Below are 23260 nucleotides of genomic sequence, written 5' to 3' on the forward strand. Positions count from 1 at the left end.
CAGCAAGTGGGAAGGGTGGAGAGCAGATCTAGATTAGCAGGGGAGGACACTTCCTGTATCTTCCTGCCCTCAGCTCCTCCACACCCCCATTCAATGTTCAGCACCTGCGCCCACTCCCAGATTTGCTGTGACACCTGTCTAGGGGCCTTTGCATTGGCAGTTGCCTGGACCTGAACTGCTATCTCCTGACGTCTTCAGGGTCAAGTGTTTGCCTGCCTGTCACCTTCTCAAGAAGGATACCTTGTGCACTCTATTTAAGCTGCAAATTTCCTTCCCTTCCCAATCTGCCCATTCTCCGTCCTTCTTAATATACTCTGTTTTGTGTTTTGTTTGCTTTTTTCTAGAGCTCTTATTGGCCGCTAAAACACTATACAGTGAACTTTCTGATGAGGTTTGTTGTTTATTATCAGCTTTGCAAGAGTTTTTACATAGATGAATACTAAGTGCCTGTGTTCAGGATCTGTCACAGAGTCAAATCAAACCAAACCCGTTGCTGTCGAGTCGACTCCAACTCATAGTGACCCTCTAGGACAGAGGAGAACTACCCCATAGGGTTTTCAAGGAGCGGGTCGGTGGATTCTTACTGCTGACATTTTGGTTAGCCTGTACTCTCAACCACAGTGCAACCAGTTTTCCCTGCCATAGAGTAGATCCTCAATAAATACTGAGTGTATAAATGAAAAAGCATAAATGACTTAGACTCTTCCTTGGGAATATAGGGAAGACAATAAGATATGCTCTCAGGTGACTTACTAATATACAAAAATCCCATATAGAATCTGAGTCCCTGGGTGGTACGAACTGTCAACACACTCCACTGATAACTGAAAGATTGAAAGTTCATATCCACCCAGAGGCATCTTGGAAGAAAGTCTTGGTGACCCACCTCTGAAAAAAGTCAGCCATTAAAACCCTAAAAGGTATCTACTCTGAAAGGTATGGGGTTGCCATGAGTCAGAGCTGACTCAAGAGCAACTGTTTTTGTCTTTTCAGTAGAATGAGAGCACACATGTCTCCAGTTGCACTATAAATAATTGGAAGGTAATCATTTTATTTCCCTCTAAATTTTTAGGTAATTTTGTAAATAAATAGTGAACTTCACTGGAATAAAGAGCCAAAGGGCTATAATAAATTTTAATATTAAAATTACAAAATGAGTAAGAGAGGGATAGTAATCAGAATAATGCCCCCTCAAAGTTGTCTATGTGCTAATCCAGGATATCTATGAATATATTGTTGTTTTCAGGTGCCATCAAGTCAATTCCGACTCATAGTGAACCTACATGTAACACAAGGAAACACTGCTTCATCTTCACGATCATCGTAGTGTTAGAGCACATTATTGCAGCCACGGTGTCAATCCATCTCCTTGAGGGTCTTCCTCTTTTTCGTTGACCCCCTACTTTACAGAGCATAATGTCCTCCACGGGCTGTTCCCTGCTGATAACCTGTCCAAAGCACTCGAGGCAAAGTCTCACATTCCTCACTTCTAAGGCATTTCGGCTGTACTTCCAAGACCGATTTGTTCATTCCTCTGGTAGTCCATGGTATATTCAATAGGCTTTGTCAATATCATAATTCAAAGATATCAATTCTTCTTCAGTCTTCTTTATTCATTGTCTGGGTTTTGAATGCATAAAGATGACTAAAACACCATGGCTTGTGTCAGGTACACCTTAGTGTTCAAAGTGACATCTTTGCTTTTTAACACTTGGAAGAGGTCTTTTCCAACAGATTTGCCAAGTGCAATGTATTGTTTGTTTTCTTCACTTTTGTTTCCATGGGAGTTGATTGCAGATCCAAGTAAATGAAATCCTTTACAACTTCAATTTTGTCTCCATTTATCATGATGTTGCTTATTGGTCCAGGTGTGAGGGTTATTGTTTTCTTCCTGTTGAGGTGTAACCCATACTCAAGGTTGTAGTCTTTCATTTTTAGTAAGTGCTTCAAGTCCTCTTCACTTTCAGCAAACACTGTTGTGTCATCTGCATAATGCAGGTTGATAATGAGCCTTCCTCTAATCCTGATGCCACATTCTTTTTCATACAGTCCAACTTCTTGGATTATTTCTTCAGCATACAGATTGAATATGTATGGTGAAAGGATACACCTCTGATGCACACCTTTTCTGACTTTAAACCATGCTGTATCCCCCTCTTGTGTTCAAAGGACTGGCTATTGGTCTATGTGCAGGTTCCACATGAGCACAATTAAGTATTCTGGAACTCCTATTTTTGTAACGTTATTCATAATTTAGTATGATCCACATAGTCAAACACTATTTCATAGTCAATAATACACATGGAAATATTTTTCTGGTATACTCTACTTTCAGCCAAGATATGTCTGAAATCATCGAAGATATCCCTCATTCCATGTCATCTTTTGAATCTGGCTTGAATTTCTGACAGTTCCCTGCTGCAACAGTTTTTAAAATACCTTCAGCAAAATTTTGTTTGTGTGTTATATTAATGATGTCCAATAATTTCCACATTCTGTTGGATCATTTTTCTTTGGAATGGGAAAAATATGGATCTCTTCTAGTTGGGTGGCCAGGTAGCTATATTTCAAATTTTGGGCATAGACAAGTGAGCACTTCCAGTGTTGCATCCTTTTGTTGAAACATCTCAATTGGAATTTTATCAATCCCTGTAGCCTTGTTTTTCACCAATACCTTCAGTGCAACATGGATTTTTTCCATCAATAACATCTGTTCTCAATCATATGATGCCTTCTGAAATGTCTGAATGTCAATCAATTAGTTTTGATACAGTGATTCTATATGTTCCTCCCATCTTCTTCTGATGCTTCCTGTGTCATTCAATATTTTGCCCATAGAATCCTTTAATATTGCAACTCGAGTCCTAAATATTTTCACCAGTTCTTTCAGCTTCAAAAATGCCAAGCATGTTCTTCCCTTTTGGTTTTCTAACTCCAGGTCTTTGCATATTCATTATAATACTTTGTCCTCTCAAGATGCCCTTTGAAATATTCTGTTCAGCTCTTTTACTTTATCATTTCTTCCTTATGCCTTAGCTACTCGACCTTCAAAAACAAGATTCAGAGTCTCTTCTGACATCTATTTTGACCTTTTCTTTCTTTCCTGTCTTTTTAGTTACTTTTTGCTTTCTTCATGTATGATGTCATTCCACAACTAGTCTGATCTTTGATCATTAGTGTTCAGTGACTCAAATCTATTCTTCAGAAGGTCTTTAAATTCAGATGGGATGCACTCAAGATCTTATTTTGCCTCTTCTGGACTTGGCCTAATTTTCTTCAACTTCAGCTTGAACTAGTATATGAACAATTAATGGTCTGTTCTGCAGTCCGCTCCTGGCCTTGTTCTGACTGATGATATTGAGTTTTCCATCATCTCTTTCCACATGTATAGTCGATTTGATTCCTGTGTATTCCACCTGGCAAGCTTCATGTGTATAGTTCTTGTTTATGTTGCTGAAAAAAGGTGTTTCTAATGAAGAAGTTGTTGGTCTTGGAAAGTTCTATTAAGTGAACTCCAGTATTGTTTGTATCACCAAGGCCATATTTTCCAACAACTGATCCTTCTTGGTTTCCAACAAAGAACAATTAATCATTAGCATTTATTACTATGAACACATAGCTGTATAAATAATTTTAGTTTTAGAAATAAAGGACACTGATAGCTGTAATATTGATATCTAATTTTAGAAATAAAAAGCATTGAAATTCTATCTGTAAACATTTTGTGGACCCATCCATGCATTTTCAACAATGTGTCCATTATATTTAGTTCCAAATAATTGCTTTATGATTATACTTATCTTCTGCTACTCTATCCATTTTTAAACTGGGAAATAACTGTCAGAGTTTATTTCTGGAACAAAAATGTCCCATTTTGCAATAACCTAGACTTTCAAAATGATTTGGCTATTTTTTCTTTGATTTAGATAAGCAGAATAAGTGGCCTTGTTTCAGAGCAAGTTGTTCAGTTGCCCTTCTTACTCATCAAATGACAGTATTCTAAAACCAGAGTGTCAGAATTAGATTCAAAAGGAATTTCCTATTACTTTATTCTTCCCATAGCAAAAGTCTTTTCACACAGCCAAGTGATTTGTATCAAAGTAAGTCCACAATTCAGTTTCCTTGGAAAGTCTTCTACAGTTTTCTTCCATGTGGGCCAGAAAGACTGATTAGATTGCAGTCAGACAAGCCCACTGATGAACATAATTTGGGACCCATTATTGTATACAACAAGTGTAATCTGCTGCTTGGTCAAAGGAGGAGTTAAGTTCTCTTTGGGGATTCATTCATTCAGAACATGACTCATAAAAAAAAAAATTTTTTTTTTTGACTCATAACTACCATTAAATGCCTCTGAATTCAAAGTTAGTATGGATTATATTATTTAAGATTCATAATTTCTGGTAGTTAATAAAGAAGTCTTCCAGTTAACACATCTAGATGTTTAAGAGAAACAAAAACAAAACAAAAACAGTCATTTTGAAGTATGTTGTTGTTAGAGATAGTCAAGTCAGTTCTGACTTATAGCTTCCCTATGCACAACAGGATGAAACATTGCCAAGTCATGTACCATCCTTACAGTCATTGCTATGCTTGAGCCCATTTTTGTAGCCACTGCATCAATCCATCTCTTGAGGGTCTTCCTCATTTTTGCTGACCATCTACTTTACCTAGCATGATATGGCCGCCTCCTGATAACATGTCCAAACTCTGTGAGGGGAAATCTCACTATCCTCACGTCCAAGAATCATTCTGGCTGTACTTCTACCAAGACAGATATGTTCATTCTTCTGGCAGTCCAAGGTATATTTAATATTCTTTGCCATTGTGAAGTACAGTATAGTCAAATCATGCTCTCCAAAAAGAGAAAAGCACAGTATATCTGTGAGCCCTTTCCATCTTGGGTTAGAGATTCAGAGGGTCATAGCAGAAATTTGAAAAGCAGAATGGCTTGATCACTTGACTAAGATGCACACCTGAGCCAGTGTATATGCCTGGGGAAGGGTTCACTTTAAGTTATGTGTTAACTTCCACTTTTCACTTCTAAATGTGGATGAAGGTCTCTTAATCTTTGTCTCTCTGTATCTGTCTCTTTCTTTCTCTGTCTCTTTCTGTATCTATCTCTTCATTTCTCATTTTCTTCCTCACTTATGGTCCACCATTTCTCAGTCATCTTCTTATACCCTAATCTCTACATGATGGATTTATCCAGTCTCAGAACTTGATCCTCCTGGAAATCTTGACCTCCCATATACTCACTACCATGATAATCTCATCCAGCTCATAGTTTTACAAGCAATCTCTGTGCTGACAATTCTCAAATATATATCTCTGAACTTCAGACCCTTATATCTAAACACCTCGCATCTACATGTGAATGTCTACTTGGCATCTAAGAATTAACAATTAAACCAATTAATTATTTAAACCATTCTGAGCCAGAAGACAGCAGATTTAGCCCTGGTCCAACCCAGAGTCGGGGAAGCGAGGCTATCAAATTATGAATCAGAGAGCTCCCATCAGAGATAAAGAGTGTGAATGTAAATTGAATTGGGAGATTTAAGTCTTCACACCATAATGGCCATCATTCCCTTCTTATGAAAATAATTTTTTAAGAGAATTCTACTGCTTCATACCCAAGTGTCATGGACTGAATCAAGTCTCCCCAAAAATGTGTTTATCAACTTGATTCCCAGTATTGTGTGGTTGTCCTCCATTTTGTGATTGCAATTTTATGTTGAGAGGATTAGGGTGGGATTGTAATACCACCCTTACTCTGGTCACCTCCCTGATCCAAGTTAAAGGGAGTTTTCCTGTGGTGTGGCCTGCATCACCCTTTATCTCTCAAGAGATAAAAGGAAAGAGAAGGAAGCAGAGAGTTGGAGGCCCCATACCATAAAGCCATTCACTTGTGGTATTTCTGTTATAGCAGAACCAGATGACTATGACACCAAGTATTTGCCATAAAAAAAATTCTGCACCTTCATTTTGAGTGTTTCCTGCTCAAGCTTATATGGAGGATGTTGGTACATACAGGAGAAAAGCTCAGTGTGATCCAGATGCTAAGTGTTCATTAAGACAGTGTATCTTAATTTAGCAAATACTATCTATACTGGAAACCCTGGTGGTGTAGTGCTTAAGTGCTATGGCTGCTAACCAAAGGGTAGGCAGTTCGAATCCTCCAGGTCCTCCTTGGAAACTCTATGGGGCAGTTCTACTCTGTCCAATAGGGTCACTATGAGTCAGAATCGACTTGATGGCACTAGGTTTGATTTTTTTGGTTTTATCCAGTACCCTACATCTAAGAACATGTTAAAATATCTTTTCACTATTGAGATAATGAGTTTATGCAAATAGAGTTTGTACCTTTGTACATTACAAAAAAAGAAAGAAAGTAGGAAAATTGTCTAATTGATATTTTCATTGTAAAATATCAGTCATATGAATCAATTTGACAGCACTGGGTTTTTGGTCTTTATGCATCAATATCATAGACTATAATATCCCAAGTGTCTGTTTAATTCTAATGGAAATAATATGGACTAATTTTGCCATAAGAGCTCTTTAATTATCTCAATTGGAAAAACTTCAGCAAAAGGCAAAGTTCAAATACTAAGCTAATTTATAGTCGTTGAGAAAAGCTTAATGCCTAAAAACAGTGAAATAAATTTAGATTTATTACAGGTTATAACGGATAATCACTACCATTCCAGTATATTCCGTGAAAGCATAACATTACATAAGCTACATTATATTTATTATGAACATCTGGCATACTGTACTCTATTCAGATAAGTTTAATTAAACCAGCCTCCAAGCTCCCATATAATGCAATGGCAGTTCTAAAGACGAGGCAAACAGCCTGGTGTGTTCATGAATGACTCAGTCTAAGAAGGCTGTCAACTTCAAGATTAGTAAACCGTTTCTTTTACACAAGAGGGACTTAAGATAATAATACCTTGCTGAACACCTTTAACTTCAGACCTAGGACTGTGACCTCTAATACATAGTTGTTAGTCTAGCCACTGAAAAATTAGTGTGTTACAAACATTCCATTCAGTAAATAGGGCACCTTCCGGATTTTCAGAAAACCATGGGTTTCCAACCACTTTGTGTTGAGTTATTTCTTCTTATTTTCCCAATAACAGTGAAGGCTATTGCTAGTGAAGTTTTTAAGCATATAGGGAAAGGTGTGTTCCTGCCAGAATTGCCTTCATGTTTGATTCTGTGTGTGTATGGAGTGAAGGTTGAAAGGATAGGGGGTGGGGTGTGGAAAAGAAGAATGGCAGCAGATATAGGCAGAGATAGTGTCGTGCAATAAATATTTTCTGAATCCCCACTAAGCGCCTGGCAATATTCAAGGTGCTGGACATACAACAATGAACAAAACAGAAAAAAAAAAAAAACTTTTTTTGAACTTACATTGTATTGGTTAGACAGACAATAAATAAGATAAATAAGGTGCAACATATATGTTAGTAGGAAACTCTGGTGGCATAGTGGTTAAGAGCTACAGCTGTTAACCAAAAATTTGGCAGTTTGAATCTACCAGATGCTCCTTGGAAACTCTATGGGGCAGTTCTACTCTGTCCTATAGGGTAGCTATGAGTCAGAATCGACTCAAGGGCAATGGGTTTGGTTTTGGTTTTGTATGTTAATAACAAATGCTAAAGAGAACAACGAAGTGGGAAAGAGGATAGGAAGTGGGGGTTGTGGGAACATTAGAGACAGTTCAAATTCACCCAGAAATGCCTGAAAAGAAAGGCCTAGAAATATATCTCCAAAAGATCAACAATGAAAACCTTATGGAGCAATTATACTCTAATGCATAAGGGGTTGCCATGAGTCAAAATCGACTTGATGGCAACTGATTTGTTTTGGGGGGAGGGGTGGAAGGAACCCTCAAGGGGAGCATTGACGGAAAGAGGCATACTTAAGTGCAGTTTGAAACACTGTCTTATCTTCTTAAGATGAAAAATGGTTTGTGTTGGATAGTAGTTGAAGATGAGGCTGGGGAGGTGGGTTTGGCCAAATAGGAAATGGGTGACTTGAATGTACCAAATAGCACGCAGTCCAGAAGAGAACAGGAAGTCATGGAGATTTATGACCAGCATAATCTGTACATTCTTGCCTTATTCAGAGAAAGCTCAGGAATTCTTTAAGTAAAAAATAATATCAGGTGCTGTGTGTTTTTATATGTTACGGATCTAAGGAAAATTTAAAAGAGTACCAAGAAGAAAAATGAATGTATTATGTAGATAGATGGCATTAACAACAAATGGCATTGGTGCATCAGATACAAGTGGATCCTTTCCTCACACCATACAGATCCAGAATGTGTCTCAGAAATGAACTAAGAAAAAAACTAGCCACTATTCCTAGTGGGGCTTTTATGATCACAGCAGCCTCTGGGAAGGAAGGTTGAGAGGCAGTTAGTGCACTCTGGCACCTTTTTTGCAGCTTTCATCCAGATATTCCTCACCTATCATCCTGATAAGAAATTGTCTGACAATAAAAAGCTCAGACCTTTCTGGCCTTATTGGCCAGCACGTAGCATTCTTGCCAAATAGTGCATGAGGTTATCTTTCTATATCAAATAATGAATCACTATACCTCTGGTAGGAAACCCTGGTGGCATAGTGGTTAAGTGTTACAGCTGCTAACCAAAGGGTCGGCACTTTGAATCCACCAGGAGCTCCTTGGAAACCCTATGGGGCAGTTCTACTCTGTCCTATAGGGTCGCTATGAGTCGGAATCGACTCGATGGCACTGGGTTTGGTTTTGGTTTTATACCTCTGGCAGGAACTGACTTTTGAAATCAAGACGTTGCCGTCAACGTGTCCTTTTGAGAAAATAAACACTTTCTAGGGAATTATGTTACTCCTTCTAAAATAGCTCCTAATCCTCCAGAGGCTTAAACGATTATCTACTTGTCAGACATCCTCAAAACACACCCCTTCCCCCTGACCACATCCTCTAAGTCTGACTTGCTCAGGACCAGTGGCCATCACAGTCCCCTCGCCAGTCCTTACTTTGTCCTTGAAAGTTGAAAACATGAAAATAATGATCTGGTAAAAATAAAAACAGTGACTTTGCTGGACAAAACCCACACTTTCGCAAAGCAAAATGAGAGGCTGAGCAGGCAATTCAATCTGCAGGGAATACTAAAAGCTCTGAGAGGCTCTTCGCATTGGAAGAAAACACAGAGTTACTTATCAATTCATTTGCTGAGAGGAGGTGAAGACTAGCTTCCTTTTCCAACATCTGAGCAATGAGAGGGTGTGATGGTTAAGACACTGTGTCAACCTGGTTAGGCCATGACTCTCAGTGTTTATATGTGATCACCCCCATGATGGGATCTGCTATGAGTAGCCAGTCAGTTGAAAGGGAATTTCCTTGGGTGTGTGACCTGCATCCAAATATAAGCAGATGTTCTGGTTTTTGGCCTCTCTGGATCCTGCAGCTGGCTCCTGTTCATCTGATCTCTGGTCCTTGGGACTTCAGCTAGCAGCTTATCTGGCAATCTTGGGATTCATCAATCTTTACAGCCTTTGAAGAAGAACACTGCTCTCCAACCTGCTGATTCTGGGTTTCCCAACCACTGTGGCTATGTGAATTAGGAGAAGCCTCTATCCCGATACGTGGACTTGGGACGTTTTAGCCTCTACAATCATGTGAGCTATTTCCTTGATATAAATCTCTCTCTCTATATATTTATATGCTTTACTGGTTTTGCTTCTCTAGAGAACCCAGCCTAAGACAGAGGGGTTTACTCCCTCACTCCTCCTGCTTCATCTGCTCCTGACGCTCCACTATTCCTGAAATTATGGGCCTTCCTCTGAGGAGGATTTAACTGATGACAAACTGGGCAACACGCTACTCTTTAATACCACTTGTTTCCAGTTGAATTTCATGATATGGAGATTATAGACAAATAACAAGATTACTGAAATTTTCATGTAAACATATACAATTTGTAATTGTGTTTTAGCACAAGGGTTTCTAAGTTTTGCCTCTAGAAACTCCCTTCAGCAGGGAACTTGAATTCCTTGCATTTTAATGTTGTCTAAGTAGAAAATATCAAATTCATAATGTTGTGCCTGTTTTAAGAATTATTTAGATACCTTTGAAAGAAAATAGAAAGGTTGATATTTTCTTGGTATTTTAGAAGGACTTAGTATGCTTGTTTTTCATAAATTGTGTGCTTACAAAAATCTAATTAATAAAATTATGTCATTGAAATGTATTTTCCCCTTATATACCATTTAGAAATGTTGCCAAGACCTATTTTGTGAAGAATTCTATTTCACTCTTACGTCTGACCTGACTTACAAAGGAAGATGTGAGAATTTCAACTGTATGAGAATTTTTGATGAGAACTTATGCAGTTATTTTGAGTATTGAATTAAAAATCTTCTCCAGACTTCCAGGAGTGATTTTCTATGAGAATTGATTCACAGGACTTACGTTACTTTCATTATATATCATCACTAAAAAGCAATAGGCAAATAATTACAGCCAGTGTGCGAGGGTAGAACTTTTTCTTCACACATTAGTCAATCTGACTACAATTTTGAGGTTACACTCTTCCTTCTCCATGGGAGAGCTGCTGCTACATAGTTGGCTGACGAATATGACCCATTCTTCAAGACTTAGCTCCTCTTGCACGCCCCTCATGTCCTTAATCTTTTCTACCAAGACCCCCATCTTGGCTTGCCTCTGAAACCTATGCCCATCACTAGAGTTGAGACTTTGCTGCCACCTAGGACTATCTGAATGTTCTCTGCACATGACCTCCATCTAGACACTGAGTACCCTATCACCCAGTCAGCTCTGATCCTGTCTACATTCTATAACGCAGGGTGCAGTGCTCTTACTTGCCTCAATCTTTTGTCCTGTGACTCTCCAAACTAAGATTTATTCAACTATTTCTTCTCCCCAAGAAAGTGAAGCTCAGTGACTTTGGAGAAAAACCATGTGACATTTATATAATTAAAAATATAAGGCCCTCTTTTACTCTGTATCTAGTCACTGAACTATGCCACCCCCTTTCCTACCAAAGTTTTAGGAAATGAGGGCAGTTTCATCCTTTCTAAGGTGACATCAACCATCACCTCGGTTAAGTCTGGATATACCTTCCCACTGAAAATATTTTCATCAAGTGAAATGTAGCCATTTTATTCATTTTCTTATTGTTATTTTAATTAAGTTGAACCATGAACAGGACTCCTGTGTGCTAGTCCAGATTCTCTAAGAAATAAACATCAAGAGAGATAAATATGAAAGGATTTTATTAGGAGAACTGTCTGTATGAGAAAAAACTGGGAAGGGAGCCAGAGAAGGTTGGAGATGTCAGAACATCAAGTGAGTATGACCCAGAGTGTGAAAGAAAGTTGGGAGCTCTTGAAATTGTTGTTGTTAGGTGCCCTTGAGTTGCTTCCAACTCATAGCAACAATAGAATGAAACACTGCCCGGTTCTGCTCCATCTTCACAATTGTTGCTGTTTGTACCCATTATTGTAAATAGCTCAGAGAATAAGGATCTTGATCACAGAATAAACTCTGAAATTAGTGACTGAGAAGGTACTTAAGTTACAGGTGAAGTACACAAGTGAGGGTGGGAAAAAGGGGAAGACTTATATCCCATTTTTAATGTCTTTAAATATTTTTCCAAAGCATTTGTCAAATTTTTTCTCTCCATGTAAAAGACAAGAGCTCAAGGTTGTTTTAAGACGAGGGATTTGGGACATTTTTATTCTTCCTACCAACATTTTCTCCATTTTTTGATATATGTTCATATTACTTGAGAATTTGGGTTCACATATGTATAATTAAATGAAATATTACAACTGATGCACTCACCATGGAGTAACTTTTAACATCATATTCATTTTTGTAAACAGCCTTACCTTTATGTTCACCTCATTCGGTATATCTCCCCTCAGCCCTGGGTATCCTGTGTTTTTTTTTTTTTTTTTTTTTTATTAAGCTTCAAGTGAACGTTTACAAATCCAATCAGTCTGTCACAAATATGTTTACATATATCTCACTCCCTACTCCCACTTGCTCTCCCCTTCTTGAGTCAGCCCTTTCAGTCTCTCCTTTCGTGACAATTTTGCCGGCTTCTCTCTCTCTCTGTCCTCCCATCCCCCCTCCAGACAGAAGATGCCAACACAATCTCAAGTGTCCACCTGATAAAATTAGCTCACTCTTCATCAGCCTCTCTCTCCCACCCGCTGACCAGTCCCTTTCATGTCTGATGAGTTGTCTTCGGGGATGGTTCCTGTCCTGGGCCAACAGAAGGTCTGGGGACCATGGCTTCCGGGATTCCTCTAGTCTCAGTCAGACCATTAAGTTTGGTCTTTTTATGAGAATTTGGGATCTGTATCCCACTGATCTCCTGCTCCCTCAGGGGTCCTCTGCTGTGCACCCTGTCAGGGCAGTCATCGATTGTGGCCGGGCACCAACTAGTTCTTCTGGTCTCAGGATGATGTAGGTCTCTGGTTCATGTGGCCCTTTCTGTCTCTTGGGCTCTTAGTTGTCGTGTGGCCTTGGTGTTCTTCATTTTCCTTTGCTCCAGGTGGGTTGAGACCAATTGCTGCATCTTAGATGGCCGCTTGTTAGCATTTAAGACCCCAGACGCCACATTTCAAAGTGGGATGCAGAATGATTTCATAATAGAATTATTTTGCCAATTGACTTAGAAGTCCCTGCAAACCATGTTCCCCAGACCCCCGCCCTTGCTCCGCTGACCTTTGAAGCATTCATTTTATCCCAGAAACTTCTTTGCTTTTGGTCCAGTCCAATTGAGCTGACCTTCCATGTATTGAGTGTTGTCTTTCCCTTCACCTAAAGCAGTTCTTATCTACTGATTAATCAATAAAAAACCCTCTCCCACCCTCCCTCCCTCCCCACCTCGTAACCACAAAAGTATGTGTTCTTCTCAGGTTTACTGTTACTCAAGATCTTATAATAGTGGTCTTATACAATATTTGTCCTTTTGCCTCTGACTCATTTCGCTCAGCATAATGCCTTCCAGGTTCTTCCATGTTATGAAATGTTTCACAGATTCGTCACTGTTCTTTATCGATGCGTAGTATTCCACTGTGTGAATATACCACAATTTATTTAACCATTCATCCGTTGATGGACACCTTGGTTGCTTCCAGCTTTTTGCTATTGTAAACAGAGCTGCAATAAACATGGGTGTGCATATATCTGTTTGTATGAAGGCTCTTGTATCTCTAGGGTATATTCCCAGGAGTGGGATTTCTGGGTTGTATGGTAGATCTATTTCTAACTGTTTAAGATAACGCCAGATAGATTTCCAAAGTGGTTGTACCATTTTACATTCCCACCAGCAGTGTATGAGAGTTCCAATCTCTCCGCAGCCTCTCCAACATTTATTATTTTGTGTTTTTTGGATTAATGCCAGCCTTGGTGGTGTGAGATGGAATCTCATCGTAGTTTTAATTTGCATTTCTCTAATGGCTAATGATCACGAGCATTTTCTCATGTATCTGTTGGCTGCCTGAATATTTTCTTTAGTGAAATGTGTGTTCATATCCTTTGCCCACTTTTTGATTGGGTTGTTTGTCTTTTTGTGGTTGAGTTTTGACAGAATCATGTAGATTTTAGAGATCAGACGCTGGTCGGAGATGTCATAGCTGAAAATTCTTTCCCAGTCTGCAGGTGGTCTTTTTACTCTTTTGATGAAGTCTTTAGATGAGCATAGGTGTTTGATTTTTAGGAGCTCCCAGTTATCTGGTTTCTCTTCATCATTTTTGGTAATGTTTTGTATTCTGTTTATGCCTTGTATTAGGGCTCCTAGGGTTTTCCCAATTTTTTCTTCCATGATCTTTATCGTTTTAGTCTTTATGTTTAGGTCTTTGATCCACTTGGAGTTAGTTTTTGTGCATGGTGTAAGGTATAGGTCCTGTTTCATTTTTTTGCAAATGAATATCCAGTTATGCCAGCACCATTTGTTAAAAAGGCTCTCCTTTCCCCAATTAATTGACACTGGTCCTTTGTCAAATATCAGCTGCTCATACGTGGATGGATCTATGTCTGGGTTCTCAATTCTGTTCCATTGGTCTATGTGCCTGTTGTTGTACCAGTACCAGGCTGTTTTGACTACTGTGGCTGTATAATAGGTTCTGAACTCAGGTAAAGTGAGGCCTCCCACTTTCTTCTTCTTTTTCAGTAGTGCTTTGCTTATCCGGGGCTTCTTTCCCTTCCATATGAAATTGGTGATTTGTTTCTCTATCCCCTTAAAATATGACATTGGAATTTGGATCGGAAGTGCGTTAAATGTATAGATGGCTTTTGGTAGAATAGACATTTTTACTATGTTAAGTCTTCCTATCCATGAGCAAGGTATGTTTTTCCACTTAAGTATGTCCTTTTGAATTTCTTGTAGTAGAGCTTTGTAGTTTTCTTTGTATAGGTCTTTTACATCCTTGGTAAGATTTATTCCTAAGTATCTTATCTTCTTGGGGGCTACTGTGAATGGTATTGATTTGGTTATTTCCTCTTTGGTGTTCTTTTTGTTGATGTAGAGGAACCCAAGTGATTTTTGTATGTTTATTTTATAACCTGAGACCCTGCCAAACTCTTCTATTAGTTTCAGTAGTTTTCTGGAGGATTCCTTACGGTTTTCTGTGTATATAATCATGTTATCTGCAAATAGTGATAACTTTACTTCTTCCTTGCCAATCCGGATACCTTTTATTTCTTTGTCTAGCCTAATTGCCCTGGCTAGGACTTCCAGCACGATGTTGAATAAGAGCGGTGATAAAGGGCATCCTTGTCTGGTTCCCGTTCTCAAGGGTAATGCTTTCAGGTTCTCTCCATTTAGAGTGATATCGGCTGTTGGCTTTGCATAGATACCCTTTATTATGTTGAGGAATTTTCCTTCAGTTCCTATTTTGGTGAGAGTTTTTATCATAAATGGGTGTTGAACTTTGTCAAATGCCTTTTCTGCATCTATTGATAAGATCATGTGGTTTTTATCTTTTGTTTTATTTATGTGATGGATTACATTAATGGCTTTTCTGATATTAAACCAGCCTTGCATACCTGGTATAAATCCCACTTGATCAGGGTGAATTATTTTTTAATGTGTTGTTGGATTCTATTGGCTAGAATTTTGTTGAGGATTTTTGCATCTATGTTCATGAGGGATATAGGTCTATAATTTTCTTTTTTTGTAATGTCTTTACCTGGTTTTGGTATCAGGGAGATGGTGGCTTCATAGAATGAGTTGGGTAGTATTCTGTCATTTTCTATGCTTTGGAATACCTTCAGAAGTAGTGGTGTTAACTCTTCTCTGCAAGTTTGGTAGAACTCTGCAGCGAAGCCGTCCGGGCCAGGGCTTTTTTTTGTTGGGAGTTTTTTGATTACCGTTTCAATCTCTTTTTTTGTTATGGGTCTATTTAGTTGTTCTACTTCTGAATGTGTTAGTTTAGGTAGGTAGTGTTTTTCCAGGAATTCATCCATTTCTTCTAGGTTTTCAATTTGTTAGAGTACAATTTTTCATAATAATCTGAAATGATTCTTTTAATTTCATTTGGTTCTGTTGTGATGTGGTCCTTCTCATTTCTTATTCGGGTTATTTGTTTCCTTTCCTGTATTTCTTTAGTCAGTCTAGCCAATGGTTTATCAATTTTGTTAATTTTTTCAAAGAACCAGCTTTTGGCTTTGTTAATTCTTTCAATTGTTTTTCTGTTCTCTAATTCATTTAGTTCAGCTCTAATTTTTATTATTTGTTTTCTTCTGGTGCCTGATGGATTCTTTTGTTGCTCACTTCCTATTTGTTCAAGTTGTAGGGACAGTTCTCTGATTTTGGCTCTTTCGTCTTTTTGTATGTGTGCATTTATCGATATAAATTGGCCTCTGAGCACTGCTTTTGTTGTGTCCCAGAGGTTTTGATAGGAAGTATTTTCATTCTCGTTGCTTTCTAAGAATTTCCTTATTCCCTCCTTGATGTCTTCTATAACCCAGTCTTTTTTCAGGAGGGTATTGTTCATTTTCCAAGTATTTGATTTCTCTTCCCTAGTTTTTCTGTTATTGATCTCTAGTTTTATTGCCTTGTGGTCTGAGAAGATGCTTTGTAATATTTCGATGTTTTGGACTCTGCAAAGGTTTGTTTTATGACCTAATATGTGGTCTATTCTAGAGAATGTTCCATGTGCGCTAGAAAAAAAAGTATATTTTGCAGCAGTTGGGTGGAGAGTTCTGTATAAGTCAATGAGGTCAAGCTGGTTGATTGTTGTAATTAGGTCTTCCGTGTCTCTATTGAGCTTCTTACTGGATGTCCTGTCCTTCTCCGAAAGTGGTGTGTTGAAGTCTCCTACTATAATTGTGGAGGTATCTATCTCACTTTTCAATTCTGTTAAAATTTGGTTTATGTCAGTTGCGGCCCTGTCATTGGGTGCATAAATATTTAATATGGTTATGTCTTCCTGATCAATTGTCCCTTTTATCATTATATAGTGTCCTTCTTTATCCTTTGTGGTGGATTTAAGTCTAAAGTCTATTTTGTCAGAAATTAATATTCTACTCCTCTTCTTTTTTGCTTATTGTTTGCTTGATATATTTTTTTCCATCCTTTGAGTTTTAGTTTGTTTGTGTCTCTAAGTCTGAGGTGTGTCTCTTGTAGGCAACATATAGATGGATCGTGTTTCTTTATCCAGTCTGTGACTCTCTGTCTCTTTATTGGTGCATTTAGTCCATTTACATTCAGGGTAATTATAGATAAATAAGTTTTTAGTGCTCTCATTTTGATGCCTTTTTATGTGTGTTGTTGACAATTTCATTTTTCCACACTTTTTTTGCTGAGGCGTTTTTCTTAGTATATTGTGAGATCCTCATTTTCTTAGTGTTTGACTTTATGTTAGTTGAGTCGTTACTTTTTTCTTGGCTTTTATCTTGAGTTATAGAGTTGTTATATCTTTTTGTGGTTACCTTATTATTTACCCCTATTTTTCTAAGTAAAAACCTAACTTGTATTGTTCTATATCGCCTTGTATCACTCTCCATATGGCAGTTCAATGCCTCCTGTATTTAGTTCCTCTTTTTGATTATTGAGATCTTTTACCTATTGACTTCCATGATTCCCTGTTATGTGTATTTTTTTTTTAATTACTCTTAATTTGTTTGTTTTTGTGATTTCCCTATTTGAGTTGATATCAGGACGTTCTGTTTTGTGACCTTGTGTTGTGCTGGTATCTGATATTATTGGTTCTCTGACCAAACAATATCCTTTAGTATTTCTTGTAGCTTTGGTTTGGTTTTTGCAAATTCTCTAAACTTGTGTTTATCTGTAAACATCTTAATTTCGCCTTCATATTTCAGAGAGAGTTTTGCTGGATATATGATCCTTGGCTGGCAGTTTTTCTCCTTCAGTGCTCTGTATATGTCGTCCCATTCTCTTCTTGCCTGCATGGTTTCTGCTGAGTAGTCTGAACTTATTCTTATAGATTCTCCCTTGAAGGAAACCTTTCTTTTCTCCCTGGCTGCTTTTAAAATTTTCTGTTTATCTTGGGTTTTGGCGAGTTTGATGATAATATGTCTTGGTGTTTTTCTTTTTGGATCAATCTTAAATGGGGTTCGATGAGCATCTTGGATAGATATCCTTTCGTCTTTCATGATGTCAGGGAAGTTTTGTGTCAGGAGTTCTTCAACTATTTTCTCTGTGTTTTCTGTCCCCCCTCCCTGTTCTGGGACTCCAATCACCCGCAGGTTATCCTTCTTGATAGAGTCCCACATGATTCTTAGGGTTTCTTCATTTTTTTTAATTCTTTTATCTTATTTTTTTTCAGCTATGTTGGTGTTGATTCCCTGGTCCTCCAGATGTCCCAGTCTGCATTCTAATTGCTTGAGTCTGCTCCTCTGACTTCCTATTGCGTTGTCTAATTCTGTAATTTTATTGTTAATCTTTTGGATTTCTACATGCTGTCTCTCTATGGATTCTTGCAACTTATTAATTTTTCCACTATGTTCTTGAATAATCTTTTTGAGTTCTTCAACAGTTTTATCAGTGTGTTCCTTGGCTTGTTCTGCAGTTTGCCTTATTTCATTTGTGATGTCTTGAAGCATTCTGTAAATTAGTTTTTTATATTCTGTATCTGATAATTCCAGGATTGTATCTTCATTTGGGAAAGATTTTGATTCTTTTGTTTGGGGGGTTGGAGAAGCTGTCATGGTCTGCTTCTTTAAGTGGTTTGATATGGATTGTTGTCTCCGAGCCATCACTGGGAAACTAGTTTTTCCAGAAAATCCACTAAAAAAAAAAATGCAGTCAGATCCCTATCAGAGTTCTCCCTCTGGCTCAGGCTATTCGGATGTTAATGAAGCCTCCTGGGGAGGGTGGGGGAGGGAACAGAAGATAGGAGAGTAAAACCTCAGAATATAGCCAGAGTTGCTTGTCTTGCTTGGAATGACTATTATATCTGAGATTTCTGCCGGGCGCGTCGCCTATGTGTGCTGGCTGTGTGGAGATTGCCCCCGGGGGGTCTGGCCCGCTGGAGTCAAAGTCAGGTCCTCCGCTTCCAGCCCCACGCCCAGCGTCAAGGCTCCCCTACTGGGACGGTGCACTCTCGACTCCAAAATCAGTCGCTGCCTCCCGGGGACTTCTCCTCCCTCCAGCCGCATTGCCGTGCCGCCTCCGCGAACCAGTTGGGCCACCTTCCAGGGTTAGTTCAGTTGGGTGGAGCAGCTCCCCGTGCTTGTGCAGTGACCGAGTGTCCCGGCTGGGACGCTGTTCTCCCCGCTCCAATACCAGTCGCTGCCTCCCGGGGACTTCTTCTACCAGCTGCGTCCCATGCCGCCCGCATGACCCAACTGGGCCCCCTCCCGGGGTTAGTTCAGGGGGGTGGAGCAGCTTTCCGTGTTTATGCCGTACCTGCGTCCAGTCCAAATCCCGGCGGGACAGTTCCCCAGGTGGGATGCTGCTCTCCCCGTTCCAAGACCAGTCACTGCCTCCTGGGGACTTCTCCTACCGGCTGCGTCCCACGCCGCCTGCGCGAACCGGCCGGGCCCCCTCCCGGTGTTAGTTCAGGGGGGTGGAGCAGCTCTCCGTGTTTATGCCGTACCTGCGTCCAGTCCAAATCCTGGCGGGATGGTTCCCCGGCTGGGACGCTGCTCTTCCTGCTCCAAGACCAGGCACTGGCTCCCGGGGACTTCTCCCACCGGCTGCGTCCCAAGCCGCCCGCGGAACTGGCTGGTCCCCCTCCCAGGGTTAGTTCAGGGAGGTGGAGCAGCTCTCTGCGCTTGTGCCGTACTTGAGTGGTACGCTGGCTCCAGGCTCTGGAAACAATCGCTGCTTCCCCGTATTAGTTCGTTCTCTGTCTCTAAATCTGTGTTTGTTGTTCAGGGATCGTAGATTGTTATGTATGTGATCGATTCACTTGTTTTTCCGTGTCTTTGTTGTAAGAGGGATCCGAGGTAGCGTCTGCCTAGTCCACCATCTTGGCTCTGCCTTCCTGTGTTTTGTTTTGTTTGTTTAATTTTTAATACCTAAGCTTTTTGGAATTCACTTTTGAGAGATTTTAAGAAGGTTACTTGGTAATATGCATTCTGAACTTCCATATACCTTAAAAAGTATTTCTTTTTCCTTCAATCTTGACTAAATATACATTTCTTATACCTAAATTTTAAGCTTTATTCTTGAACTCTGTGCATACTGCTCCATTGATGTCTTTTGGCATTTGGCACTAAAAATAACTCTGTGGACAATCTCTTTGTCTGTCCAAAGTAAGGGTACCAATGTTAAAGTTTAATTGCAGTCTTGGTTTTGCAAATAATATGGGTAAACTTGTTATATGTGAAAATCCATATAATTTGATAATACTTTCTATCTATATCCCAGTGTATTATCTTATAAACTCCAACTTTGAAAACCACTGAATTTGATATTTAAATTAAGTAATCTTTTTTTCTTTTTCTTTTTTCTCAGCCACACTACAAACAGATATGACACAATAATATAAAGTAAGAAAATACTAATTAAATTTACATGAAATAGGAAACAATATCAGAATATGAAAGATTTTGGAAATACCAAGGCAAATATAAAAATATAAACTTGCAAAGGGTTGCCCAGAAATGTGTTGTAAGATTTCTAGTAGACAATGGAATAGGAAAATCTGGTCAATCCCTTCACAGTGTTCATAAAATGGAAAACAGACAAAAAATATAGATGGAGTGTTTAGGAAAAGTGAGGCTAATCCTGATTCTAAGCAGGGGCAAGAGTTCTTACAAACATTGTAAGGAAAACAATCCGTAATAATATAATGTTCAACAGCCTCAACAATATCCTTAAAGTCAACACGTGGGTAAGTTTCAGGGGGCTTAGTTTAGTCTCTAGTCCAGTCTCTTGCTAAATTTCAGGAACTGTACACCAAATCACAGTGTAGTAAAGATATTGTCCCTCAGGAGGTCAACAGGTTGTAATTTAAATTTAATGAACTAGCTGTGCTAAATTGACTTAAATCAAGAGTTGTTGCTGTTGTTCTCATTGGCTCCAATTCGCGGCGAGCCACAGACAACAGAACAAAATGTTACCCAATCCTGCAACATGTTCATAATTGTTGGTATGCTCAAGTTCATTGTTGCTACTACACATTTTGAGTGCCTTCCAACCTAGGGGTTTTATCTTCCAGCACTGTATCAGACAAAATTCTGTTGTGATTTATAGGGTTTTCACTGGTCAATTTTCAGAAATAGATCACCATGCCTTTCTTCATTATCTGTCTTAGTCTGAAAGCCCCATTGAAGCCTGTTCTCTGTTGGTGGCAGAGCTGGTATTTGAAATACTGGTGGCATATCTTCCAGCATCATAGTTAACACACAGTCCACCACAGTATGTCCAACTGACAGATGGGTGGTAGAAACCAAGAGTAGTTTTTAGAACAGTCATAAAAACTGCACTGCAAACTTCTTAGGTAATCTCACAAAATATGTCTTCTTTCTGTTGAAATTTTGATGGCTCTATGATGGTGGAGAGACTAAGAAGCTGAGAGGTGATTATCTGGGGTACAGCTATTCTCTTTTGCCTATTAAATACAGATCCTATTGTCTTCTTAAACAGAAATTCAGGTAGAATAAAAATCTAACTGTCTTATTTACCTCGAGGTGCCCAACTGGGAGAAATCCTACTTCTTTTCAGAGAGGAGGATTGGGGTCCTGGCTGGCAGAATCGGGATGTTGATTAATAAATGCTGATCAGTTAATTTTCTCTGCAAGAACTTTTAGGACTTTGCCACACTTTATAGATGCTCAGCTGTTTTATTTCGTTTCCCCTCAATTAGGCAATTTCTTCCTCATCTTTCTTATTGCTGATTCATAGGTATTCCTACCATTTCTGGATTTTCTTAGATTTCACAGTTGAAACTCCAAAACTATTCCCTCTGTCATATTTCTAAGGCTATTTATGAAGTCTAAAGAATCAAGGTTACTATTGTACTCATTTATAAAAATATAAACTTGTAAAATGTTATGTATAGCAACTCTGTTGTTGTTATTAGGTACTATCGAGTCAGTTCCATCTCATAGCGACCCTATATACAACAGGATGAAACACTGCCCAATCCTGCACCATCTTCACGATTGTTGTTATGCTTGAGGTTATTAATGCAGCCACTTTGTCAATCCATCTAATTGAGGGTATTTCTCTCTTTCACTGACCCTCTAATTTACCAAGCATGATGTCTGTCTCCAGAATCTTGTCCCTCCCGATAACATGTCCAAAGTATGTGAGATGAAGTCTTATCATCCTTGCTTCTAAGGAACATTCTGGCTGTACTTCTTCCAAGACAGATTTGTTTGTTCTTCTGGCAGTCCATGGTGTATTCAATATTCTTTGCCAACACCATAATTCAAAGTTGTCAATTCTTCTTCAGTCTTTTTTATTCATTGTCCAGCTTTCCCATGCATACAAGACAACTGAAGACACCATGGCTTGGGTCCGGTGCACCTTAGTCCTTAAAGATAGCAACTCTAGTCTTAAACTATTCCTCTCTCTTTTTCAAATCTATCAAATGTATTTATAAAAGGAGCTACCCATATTTTATCATGTAATTTAGTTATTTATGAAGCTTACAGTACATTTTTTACAAAAACTTATATTTATGGTGACTAGCTTCTACGATTGACTCCAATGACCCCACTTCCTGGTATTCTCAGCCTAGTGTAACCCCCACTAGTTGAGTGCAGGCACAGCTAATGACTCTTTCTAAGCATTGCTTTTGTTGTGTGCTGTCCAGTAGATTCTCACTCATACAGACCCTGTATGACAGAGTAGAACTGCTCCACAGAATTTCCTAGGCTCTCCCTGGAGAAGGACATCATGTTTGATAAAGTAGAGGGTCAGTGAAAGAGACGAAAACCCTCAAGGAGAAGAATTTATACAGTGGCTGCAACAATAGGCTCAAGCATAGCGATGACCGTGAGGATGCTGTAGGGCCCTGCACTGTTTTGTTCTGTAGTACGTGGAGATAGTTTGCTATGTGATGGAACTGACTCAACAGCGCTCAACTACAACAACAACCTTTATGGAAGCAGATTGTCAGGATGTTGTCTCCTGCAGAGCTGCTGGTGAGTTCCAAACGTGGACCTTTCGGTTAGCAGACAAACACTAACCATTGCATCACCAGGACTCCTTTTCTCGCTATTCGAAGATGATAGTATTCAGGGGATGTCACTTCACTGATTAGGTTACAAAGATTGTGACTTTCATCTTCCTAGCTAACACTCTCCTGGGTTGGATCCTGGCATTGAAAAAGAATGTTACTAGAACAAACAAAACCTAGTAAAACTCAAATATAGCTAATAGTTTTTTATTTATTTTATTTTTATATAGGTAGTAGTTAATACCCAGTGCCCTCGAGCCAATTCCGACTCATAGTGGCCCTATAGGACAGAGTAGAACTGCCCCATAGAGTTTCCAAGGAGCGCCTGGCAGATTTGAACTGCCAACCCTTTGGTTAGCAGCCGTAGCACTTAACCACTATGCCACCAAGGTTTCCTAGTGGTTAATAGTTTTGTACAAATATTTTTTACTTGTTAGTTACCATCGATTTGGCTATGGCTCATGATGACTCCATGTACAATCAAACAAAATATTGCCCAGTCCTGAGTCAGCTTCATGGTCATTGGTCTGTTTGAGTCCATCATTGCCGCTATTGTGTAATGCCTTCCAATCTAGGTAGCTCATCTTCCAGCACTCTATCCAACAATACTCTGTTGTGATCCATAAGGT

The sequence above is a fragment of the Loxodonta africana genome, chromosome 2, assembly GCF_030014295.1.
Source record: "Loxodonta africana isolate mLoxAfr1 chromosome 2, mLoxAfr1.hap2, whole genome shotgun sequence".
Taxonomy (NCBI): domain Eukaryota; kingdom Metazoa; phylum Chordata; class Mammalia; order Proboscidea; family Elephantidae; genus Loxodonta; species Loxodonta africana.